General features: G+C 37.0%; 1 protein-coding gene across 1 annotated transcript in view; it reads right to left on the reverse strand.

The window, feature by feature from the left end:
- The window catches only part of srrm3 (serine/arginine repetitive matrix 3), a 43,980-nt gene extending 34,634 nt beyond the window's left edge, over positions 1-9,346 (reverse strand). The window contains exon 1 of the mRNA XM_056746599.1: positions 9,230-9,346. The gene's annotated coding sequence lies outside the window, so the exon portion shown is untranslated. The remainder of the gene's footprint in view (positions 1-9,229) is intronic.
- Between the last annotated feature and the right edge of the window lie 1,125 nt (positions 9,347-10,471).

Genomic DNA, 10,471 nt, shown 5'->3' on the forward strand with positions numbered 1-10,471 from the left:
GATTGCATTAGCAAATGTCAGAAGACACCTGAAGATCACATGTTTGCTTATATGACATCCGTTTCGTGCTTCTACCTGTGTAGGTCAGGTTGTTATTATTGAGGGAGAGACCTTGCTAGTTCAGGTTCTTTCTAAAGGGTAGCAGCTGTGTCCCAGTAGCACAGTTTGAACGGCTGGGTGTTGACTTTTATTTTCCCCCCTGAATTCCTGAGGGATTCTGGCTAGGAAGAGAGTGTGAAACAGATGGCTTGAGATGTGGGTTTTGTCTCTGTGTCTGAGAGCTGGGAACAGTGAACAGGACTCTAGAACAGCACACTGCCTAAATACTTTGCATATTTATTATAAACTCTGCACATTTATGCATGTATGGGAATTACTAATTAAGCCATTTTATTCCAGAAATAGGAATGCACACATTTTTTTCGGTTTGCTGGAATAAGGCAATGTTCACTCTTGACAATGGCGCTTTTTTATTACGGAACGTTGTGGATAGATTAAAGATAGAGAGGCCTCATAGGCAGCAGTGTAACGGAAGTCTATTTTAATTATAAACAGAGGGCGTCTTTGCAATAACCAATCACATATTTAAAAACTACAATACTAATTTCTCGCTAGAAATGAAATCAGAAGTTATTGAAAGTGAGAATCAAACTTACATTTATACAAAACTATGCTCCAATGGGCGTTTTGGCCGAGATTGAGCCTTCTCGACCAATCACGTTCCTTGCATGTTGTTATGGGAATGACAAGTCTCTTAGTTGGGAAAAAGGAACCTGACAAAGGATGTTTTTATTCAAAAAGTTTGTCAAAAAATGTTTTCAACCCGCAGAAAAAGATGCTGACGCAGGCACTGGCATTTAAAAAAGCGCTCAGGATTTATTTGGGAAACATGGTTTACTCCATAGGATTATAATGTAAAACAGACACTAACACCTCCGATAAAAATGTCAAGCGTCAAAATTAGGGATGCTCCGATCCGATATTTGTATCGGAAATCGGCGTCGATACTGAATAAAATTCTAGATCGGGTATCGGTGAAAAAATTGCACCGATACCCGATCTAGCTGACATAAAATTTCTGCTAGGCGATGTAAAAGTTCCTGGAGACACCGGCGCTTAAACTCTCTCGTGGCTGTGCTTTGCGAAGCGTGTGACATCATACGCTAGCAACGTGCTCTTTACGTAGTGTGCGTGAACAAGCGAACATAGCTTACATTGAGCAGCGAACAGCATGGAGCGACAAAAAATATCTGCCATTTAGATTTATTTTAGAACAGCTACGCCAACAAGTTACACCGCTGTTTGCAATACATGCGAAGAAAATGTTCCGAGGGGTGGTGATAAAGCTGTTCATTATAATACTACTAATTTAAGCACGCCGAGTTCAATAAGCTGAAGAAACTAAAACGAGACGGTACGAAGCAGCTAACTTTGGAGGAGACAGCGGAAAGAATTCCGAAATTTCCATCTGGTAGTGTGAAAGCAGCGAAAATCATTGAAAGCATTTTGAATTTCATGGTAATGGATTTGCAACCGCTGTCCGTCGTTGCGAACAATGGCTTCAGACTCCTTATAAACCACCTGGAGCCTCGGTACGACATTGTGAAGCGTAACTGAGACCTGAACTGTACCAAAAAGTCTGCAAACATGTATACGAAAAAAATAAAGATGTTAATTCGGTGAGTTTTGGGGATAATTTGACTTTGAATTTCTATTTGCACCGACTAAACTATTATATCTTTTTCCGTTTATTTTTACATGTGCAGCACAAGCTAGGGAAGCTAGTGTTTTATTTATCTTTCGGTGTTGGATGTTAAATTTGATTTCCACTAAACTTTAGCTTAGTTTAGTGGACTTTGCTTTAATGACTAAAGCATTAAAAAGAGCTGATTCCTGTTTGAATATCTAAAGCAGTGAAGCTATTGCTTTTTTGCTCAATTTCAGCTGCTTTATTGTTTATTATGCATTGATTTTTTAAATTATATTTGCACATAACAGTTATTCAGAGATTTTGTTTCCATTAATTTATACCTGTTTATCAAGCTAGTGAAGCTGTTTTTTTATTCAGCTGCTTAATTTGCACTTTAATTTTGAATTTCAAGTTTAAGATAGTGAACATTTTGTTTTATTTTGCTGGTTTAATAAATAATTCACAAAATTTGTGAATCATTTGTTTGTTATTTTGTTTTACGGGGTCAGGTAATTAATGTTAAGTCGAGCTTGATGTCTTGCACAGCAATGCACACAGTTTATTAAGTAATTGTGCACTTTAAAAATGTTACCTTAGTATCGGATCGGTACTCGGTATCGGCCAATACTGAATCTCAGGTATCGGAATCGGTATCGGAAGCAAAAAAGGTGGATCGGAGCATCCCTAGTCAAAATGGCCTAAAACTGTAAAAATGTTAAGTCACACTTTATTTTACAGTTAATTTATATAGTTTCGAAGAATAGACTTTTAAAACATTTTGTAGTATGTTAGTTTTTTGATTTGGGATACAGCATGTCATCTTGACTTCTTGTATAATCTTGACATCACTCCTGCTAGCAAATGTGAAGACAGTCACACCGGTCAGTCTGTACAATGTATGGGGTTAAGATTATTCCAAACCTGTCTAAATTGCTTCGTTCTGATAAACACAAAAGAAGATATTTGTAATTTTGTATATTTGTCAGGATTTCAGTTTACAGTTTACTTTCGCAACGCCCATATGGGTTTTTCTAAAACAACTTTGCACACCCATACCATGACTGGCGAAAACCAGAAAAGTCTTTATGGCGCAGTCTGGTCTCTTAAAAAGGCTCATGTCCCTTTTTTCAAATCTTACACGGTTTGACAAATGATTCATGCTTATAGCTCAAATGGTGTGAGCTCTTAAGTGTAAGTTATCGGTTTGCTTCAAATGACTGATATTATGAGCAACAGTACCATACTCTGTCATAACCTACAGTTGATTTTTATCCAGTAAGCTCATGTATTTACAGTTCTTGGATACCATTGACTACAATAGTAGGAAAAAATACTCTATACATTTTTTTTTCATTTGAACACAAAAGAGAAGAATGTTGGACAGCAAACAGTTCTTGGGACTTTTGACTACTATGGTAGTCAATGGGGTCCAAGAACTGTTTGGTTACAAGCATTCGTCCAAATATCTTTCTCTGTGTTCAACCAAACATATTTATACAGGTTTGGAAATAGTATATGGTGAGTAATTCATGAAAGAATTTTCATTTTTGGATGAAATACCCCTTTAAAATGTTTGTGACACTTATACTGACTGTTTGATATATAAATATAAAACAGAAAATGTGTATAAGAGAACGACTTTTTCGGGCAATATGGTGTATTAAAATATAGAATGTTTAGAAAGGAGAAGCAAAACGGGTCTGAAGTTGCATCACAAAAAACTAGGCGATGATGTCACGAATATGTTAATTAGACTGTGATGTCATCCAGCGCCACAGTTCTACAAAATCCTACTGGAAACACTGTAGTTTATTGTTGTAAAGGTCCCATTAGGGACAGAGAGAATGCAATTTTTAAAAAGTTTAATAAAACATTCATTTGATATACTTTGGTTGCATTTGTGAATTATAAACAATGTAAATGCTTGTGTACACTAGTCAAGTAATTTGAAAAAGTTGATAAATTAATCAAATCGTTATGGTATCACGAAAATTTCAGAGGCAAATATTGCATCTCTGGCAGAGAAAACGAACTGTCTGATTAACACCCCTAGTAACACTGTACCCGAGACCAAATTAAACAGACACTCTGGGTAAATAAAGTAATTCTAAACTATTCACAGATTCTATAGTCTGCAGCTTTTTTCCAACAAAATGTTTCTGTTTTAGATCAAACTAGATCTTATTTATTTTTATTTTTTTAAGTTATATAAATTCAAATATTTTTTAGGTTTATATGTATTTCATAAAAATGTTGCTTCAAATTCATTGCTGTCACTGAATTTGTTATATTTTGTGACAAATCAATTCAAACTGCTTGTCAGTTTGCCAATACCTAAATATCAAAATATAAAAACAACTTCAAAAAATATCAATATCAATATCAAAAAATATTAAGACATAAGCTTCCCTTGTCCATCCCCAACACTGAACATTTACATTCCTCACGTTTGGATTGCTCTCTACAATCAATGTAGCTGTTACAAAAAACTTCCATCAAATACAGGTTGCTTCACACAACACGCACGAGGAAGCATAAGCACACATGCGTGCAGTCGTGACACGTGAGTGTATTATGACACACATCACCATCGTTCAGCATGCAGGACATAGATGGTTATATTCACCAGCCTTAGGCACATCTCACAGAATGTCCTTACGGCCTGCTAAAGGTCACACAGTCTTCTCTGCACCTCTGGCATCTGACATCTCTCACTCTCTCTACCTGTCTGTATAATCATCAGACAGTCCTCAACGGTGTTTCATTTCACCACCAAACAGAAATGAAAAACCTAAAAACGATGGTTTTGATGTACTTTATGTTTGTATAAAAAGGGTTGAGAGAAAATATTTTGACAACGAAACAAGCACACTTCATCATAAACGTTTGCTAAAGGGCCAATGTGCAAGTGAAAGAATAATAGTGTATGCGTTAAAATACTTCAATTCATGTTGCTGTGAGACTCTCGGTCTCCAAAAAGCATCCAGCACAGCGGGTTTAAACACCATCAAACACTTCAGTACACATCAGGAGATGTGCTGACATCCTGATGCAACAACAACAGGGCAGCATTAGCGTTTGACCTTGAAGGTTCTTCACGGCTTCTCTGCACTTTCAAGACACAAGCAACCAAACTAAAGGTAAAAGACACAGTGTTATTTAATCACTATGCAGGTATCATTGACATAATGTAATGCGATGACTGTTTTCATATTCTTGCTGGAAGTTAAAGTGTATATTTTTATCTTGGTACTGGAGTTGTATTCTCAGCAACTGCCTTAGAGAGCATCACTTACTGTACACCCAAACTTTTGTAAGAACACAAATACATTTCGACCTACTATTTTTGCTTTGTCCCTAATGTTTTTTTAATACATTAAAGTAGTAAGACAAGGCACAATTACGTAGACAAATCTAACAAAATAGATCAACAAACTTTATGCTTGAATCACAAAAAAAGCTTTAGACAAAGAAATAAGATAAAGTTACTTTTTAATGATGTGATTTAAGAACCCGCGCGTCAAAACCATTTTAATTTAACTATTTAAGAGCCACACTTTTTGGTACTGAATGAATTATAAGTATTTAAAACGAGCTATTATCTTGTATACTGTCTTAAATGATGAAAAGAACCAAAGGATCTCTTGGTTATTTTAGTATAAAATACAATTTGGTCCTGTATTGGTGAGCATTCACACTGGCATTTTAACAGCAAACCTAAAGATATCGAACATATAAAGTCACAATGTGACTTGCACCAGGGTTCGGCAGCATTCCCACTTAACAAATAAACAGCACTAACAGAGCAATCGCACCAGAGTTGGTTTTAATTGATTCAAACAAGCCATATGTGAACACACCCTTAAAGAAGCAACCCAGAGTGTGGTCAACTGAAACCAATGCTGTCTATTGTCCGCGTGCATGTGTGTGTTTGACATGTATGTTTAAATGATGTACAGCATATGGCTGTAGTGATGTCTGAGAGCTACTACCGCTTCTATTGTACCTGGAAACATGAGTGAGTCACCTGATCTGTGTGTGTGTGCGCTCTCGAGAGACACAAACACACTTCTCTATTATTTAGAGGATGCAGATGTGCACAGACTACTACTATCACTACTCAGACATTGAGACCAATATATAGGAAAACAAGAAGTCAATATGGATCTCACGTTACTGGGGCTGATGGTCTGAAAGGGGTCATCAAAACCACTCTGTCTGTCAACCAACAGACAAAAAAACAACACGAGAAAGGGCACATCCCTTGAGATGTTTCATACACCCTACACACAGAAAAGGACACACACACGCAGACGTCCTCTGCTGTCCCAGCAGATAAATGTATGAGCAACACAGTTTCAAACAGACTTCATCCATCTTCACTTCTCCATTCCATCATTTGATCTTCTCCATCAATAATGCCCTATTACCTGCTCCCTACATCCAGCACACACCACAGCCGACCCAGAGCCGCCTCAATAAAACACATGAATGAATCTTTCTTTGATATTAGAACACAAAACAATCTGAATTCTCAGCTAGGACTCAATCATCAAGTCTCAATTACTTCACACATGTAATTTTTCCTATATTACTTAATTTAATAATTCAGTGAACATCGCTTACTTAAAAGAGTAGTTCACCTTCAAAATGAATGTTTTAACAACCCCCCTTCACTTGGATTGGTTACAATAGAAGTGAATGGGGGGCGCTTTGCTGTTCTGTTGCCAACATTTTTCAAAACATCTTTTGTGTTCTGCAGAAGATAGAAAGTCATACAGGTTTGAAATGACGAGAGGGCGTGTACATTTTCATTTTGATGGTGAACTACTCCATTGTGGGTAAACTACAGCACATGCACACCCATTGTCAACAAAACACCAACATCAGTTTCACTTACTGGATGCGGTTCATGTCCGGCATCTTTTACCACTGGGGCGGCTCCATATCAGTTTCAAACGATCTTCAAATCCAGCCTTATATTCACAGTTTATATAACATTCATCACCCAAATGCAGTGAACAAACAAACACCTGAACTTCGCGAACATATGCTCTTTCACTCTCTCTCCTGCACTCAAGTGAAAGTGACGTCTGCACATGCTCGTTCTCATGCTCTCCATGCTGCCGTGTGGGGGTGCTGCGTGCTTTTCTGGGAGAATTGTCCAATAAGGGACTAAGAAATATTGCTACAAAACAGTTTCATATGTTTGAAAAAAACTTTCTGAAATCTGTACGATCGCTGGGGGAGTATATTGAGCACAGAAATACTATGTAGTGCACCCAACTCGTTTTTTGACAAGTTGACCATGTTAAGCATGAGAAGACATCATGTTTAACATTGTTAAGTCAGAATGCATGACATATCATTGCAGGGCCACTTTAAGGACATTCATGTCAACATACTACAATTTAGGGCATACTTATCATTTTAAATTCTATTTAGATTGGATAATATGCAAACTTGGAAGCAGATATTGTGAAGCAGGAAAGTAGTGAACATTTTGAAAAAAAACTTTTCTTAGGTGAGAATTTAACACATAATTAACACTTACAATGTACCTTGCACTGTAGGAATTAACACTGATTGAGCTTAACTACACACAGTCTCACACACGAAGGCACGCACACCATTTTCTTCATGCAGCTTGAGAGGAAGCTTTAGGATGATGACTCGGATGAGAAATACCACACACTTTGGCATTGACTTGAAATGCACTGGTGTAGATCTAAAAACACAGAGCACGATGATCAAACTGCGGGCCATACACATCAAAACAAACTAATCCAAATCCTTCAACCTTTCTAGACATAAAAAATGCAGAAAAATCTATGTGAAGTTTACGTTTATAGAACAACAAAATCCCAGCAAGTCAAGAGAAGTCTTTTCTTGATGCCAGAGAATGAAATGTGTGTATATCCAGTTTAATAGACCCTCAATTATTTTCTGTTTTAGGAATGAAAATGGGCCAGCTCAGTTGAAATCTCAATTTTTCACACTCAAATACACAGTTAAAGAACACAGGCTGATAAATGCACACACGCACGTTAAGCGGCCTTGGGGTTGTGTGTGTCCTTCAGGGGAACGAGGGACGAGAAAATCAGGACAGCAGGAGGACAGATTAGATCAGATGGAAGCACAGAGAACAGAAGAAGATGGGGTGAGAATAAGACAAACATCAAGACAAACATCTGGATTTGAGTCTCTCCCCTACACCAGATGAATTTCATTAGATGTCTTAGGAATTCATAGTACATATACAGCCAACGAAATAATTAAGAAAACATTTTAAAGCATCATTTCAGTTTTTCCCTTATATGTGTTTAGGTAAAATTAGCATTTTTGTTTCATTTGGTGAATTACTGACCAAATTTTGAATAAAAATATTATTTTATCTGCATTTATTTGCAAAAAATGCAAAAACAAAACAGCAAAAAAACAACAGAAAAGATGCTCCGTGTATTTTCAGACCTCAAATACAGCAAAGAAAACAAGTTCATATTCAATTTTAAGCAATACAATACATAAATATTTCTAAAAATGAATTTTGGAAAAGTACAAAAATGATCTCTTTATGTGATAACCTCGGTTTTCATATTTCACATTTTTGTTGGATGACCTTATGCTACTCCTGAGGTTTGATTTTTTTCGAAATTCAAGAGACACTGAACTGGAATGGCCAAAATACATCCAGAAATGACGATTTGAAATAAAAATTTAATATAATTATTTCAGCGGCTGTAAATGTACAATAATTTCAAAGAGGTAAAAATATGTACTTAAAGTCCTTGAAGTAACTATACGATAATAAATGGTTTAAAAGCAAACAGACCTCAGTTATGGATCTTTCAAACACGACAGTGCTTTGATCACCTCTGAGGAACCTCGTACACAATTCGGTGTCATTTAAAGCATATACAACGCATGAAAGATCAATTTAATGCAGAGATTTTTAACTAGACTGTCAGACAATATGATGAATCATTTCAAACATGCAGAAACATCGATCGATCAACAGCACAGTCTGACCACGACCATCTGCAGCAGGTTCCGATCTGTGCTTTTTATGAAACACGCACAAAACACACACACACAAATTTACAGCAGATCTCAGTTTTGTATATATCCCTACAAGAGATGTGTGCTTTCGTAATCCCATCCCGATCTGAGCTTAATATAAAACAAACCTGCAGCAGATCTGTCTTTAATATTCCCAATGAGTTTATATTAACCCACACAAACACACTCATCTGCACCAGTTCTGTCCTTTCACAATCCCGATCTGAGTTCTCTATTTAAAACAAACATACACCTACATAAACACACACGCAATATATCAGACTTTATATATCATTCTCAAACACAGCATTCAACACAACTGGTGTAAAGGACAATAGAAACAGGGTTTCTCCTCCGCGTATAACGTTAATCGTATTAGGAGCTTTAAGCGCTGTCGCGCATCATCACCGCAGAAATCGTGATAGCGTAATTTCATTTTTAACACGGCGTATATTGAAGAAGAACAGTTATTATTCTTACCAGTTGTTCGTGTGGATGTGGATGAGCTGGGGATGAAGCGGTTTTGCGGTGGTTTGATGAGGTTTTGTTCGGGAGCTGTTCCTCCGCCCGCGGTGCTGAACGCTGAAGTGCTGGACAGAGACAGTCATGATCCTGGAGCGCATGCGCGTCAGACACAGCGCCACCCTTCGCTCAGGAGGAGCAGCGACGAAAACACTGGTCCTTTCATCAAAATTGGTATGACCAAATAAACCATCTTTATGTAAGATAAATTATGTACCTACAAAGATAATGTAGGTAAGATACTGAAATCCCTTCAGATCCTGAAATCACTCCAGAACAAAGTTGCATATGTGCATTCCCAGTAGATTTGAGAAACGCATTCATTCTCAGTGCCTCGAAGGTTCATCAAGCCACAAAGGCCACCTGAAAACCCCTTTTTTAAAGTAGATCAAAACACTATAAAATAGATTAACACCCAATTTACCTTTCAGGTTATTCGGTGTTTAGATGACAAAGTCAATTTCACGGAATCATTACAGTATGGCCATACTAATATGATACAGTGCATGTAGAGACCTTTATCTAAAATGGTTGTCTAATTCTCACGTCTCGATCGGAGGAGTTGGAAAAAAACAATATTCCCAATCACTGACTGTATCAAAATGATGAGATGACAAAGAAAGCTCATGTTTTTGGACCAGTATAACACTCAGCTGGATTGACAGCAGGCATAATAATTACGCAGAATTAGTGACCATCAGCACATATTATTATGTGTCCAATTTGAACAGATTTGCCTTTAAAGAGCTGTACAGAATGGGGTCCCTGTCAGCTTTTGCGCACGCACTTTAGCTGAAGGTCCCTGAACAGCGCCTCCTTGTGCTCAGGAGGAGCAGCAATACTGAGCTGTTTGAGGTCAAATCTCAAATCAAATCCAAAGCATTTTATGAAACAACGATAAAACAGTGGAAACATGGGACATAAAAGGGGAAATTAAACAAAAGCTAAATGAAATGTAGAACAACTCATCAAATAAAACAGCATCGGCAGTTTTAGGTTTTTATAAAATGAGTAAAGTATAAGAGTTCTAGCGCCACCTGGTGAGTTACTTACGCGTATTTCTTGACTTATTTATATTTGTATGAGTTATTACAGCAATAAAATTAACAGTATTTAATTCAGTATTATATAAGGTTTTATTTTGATTTGATTCAATTTAAGATTTTTTTTCTTTTCTCTTATATGTAGACTTTTTTTCTC

This window comes from Triplophysa dalaica, chromosome 4 (genome assembly GCF_015846415.1).
Source record: "Triplophysa dalaica isolate WHDGS20190420 chromosome 4, ASM1584641v1, whole genome shotgun sequence".
Taxonomy (NCBI): Eukaryota; Metazoa; Chordata; class Actinopteri; order Cypriniformes; family Nemacheilidae; genus Triplophysa; species Triplophysa dalaica.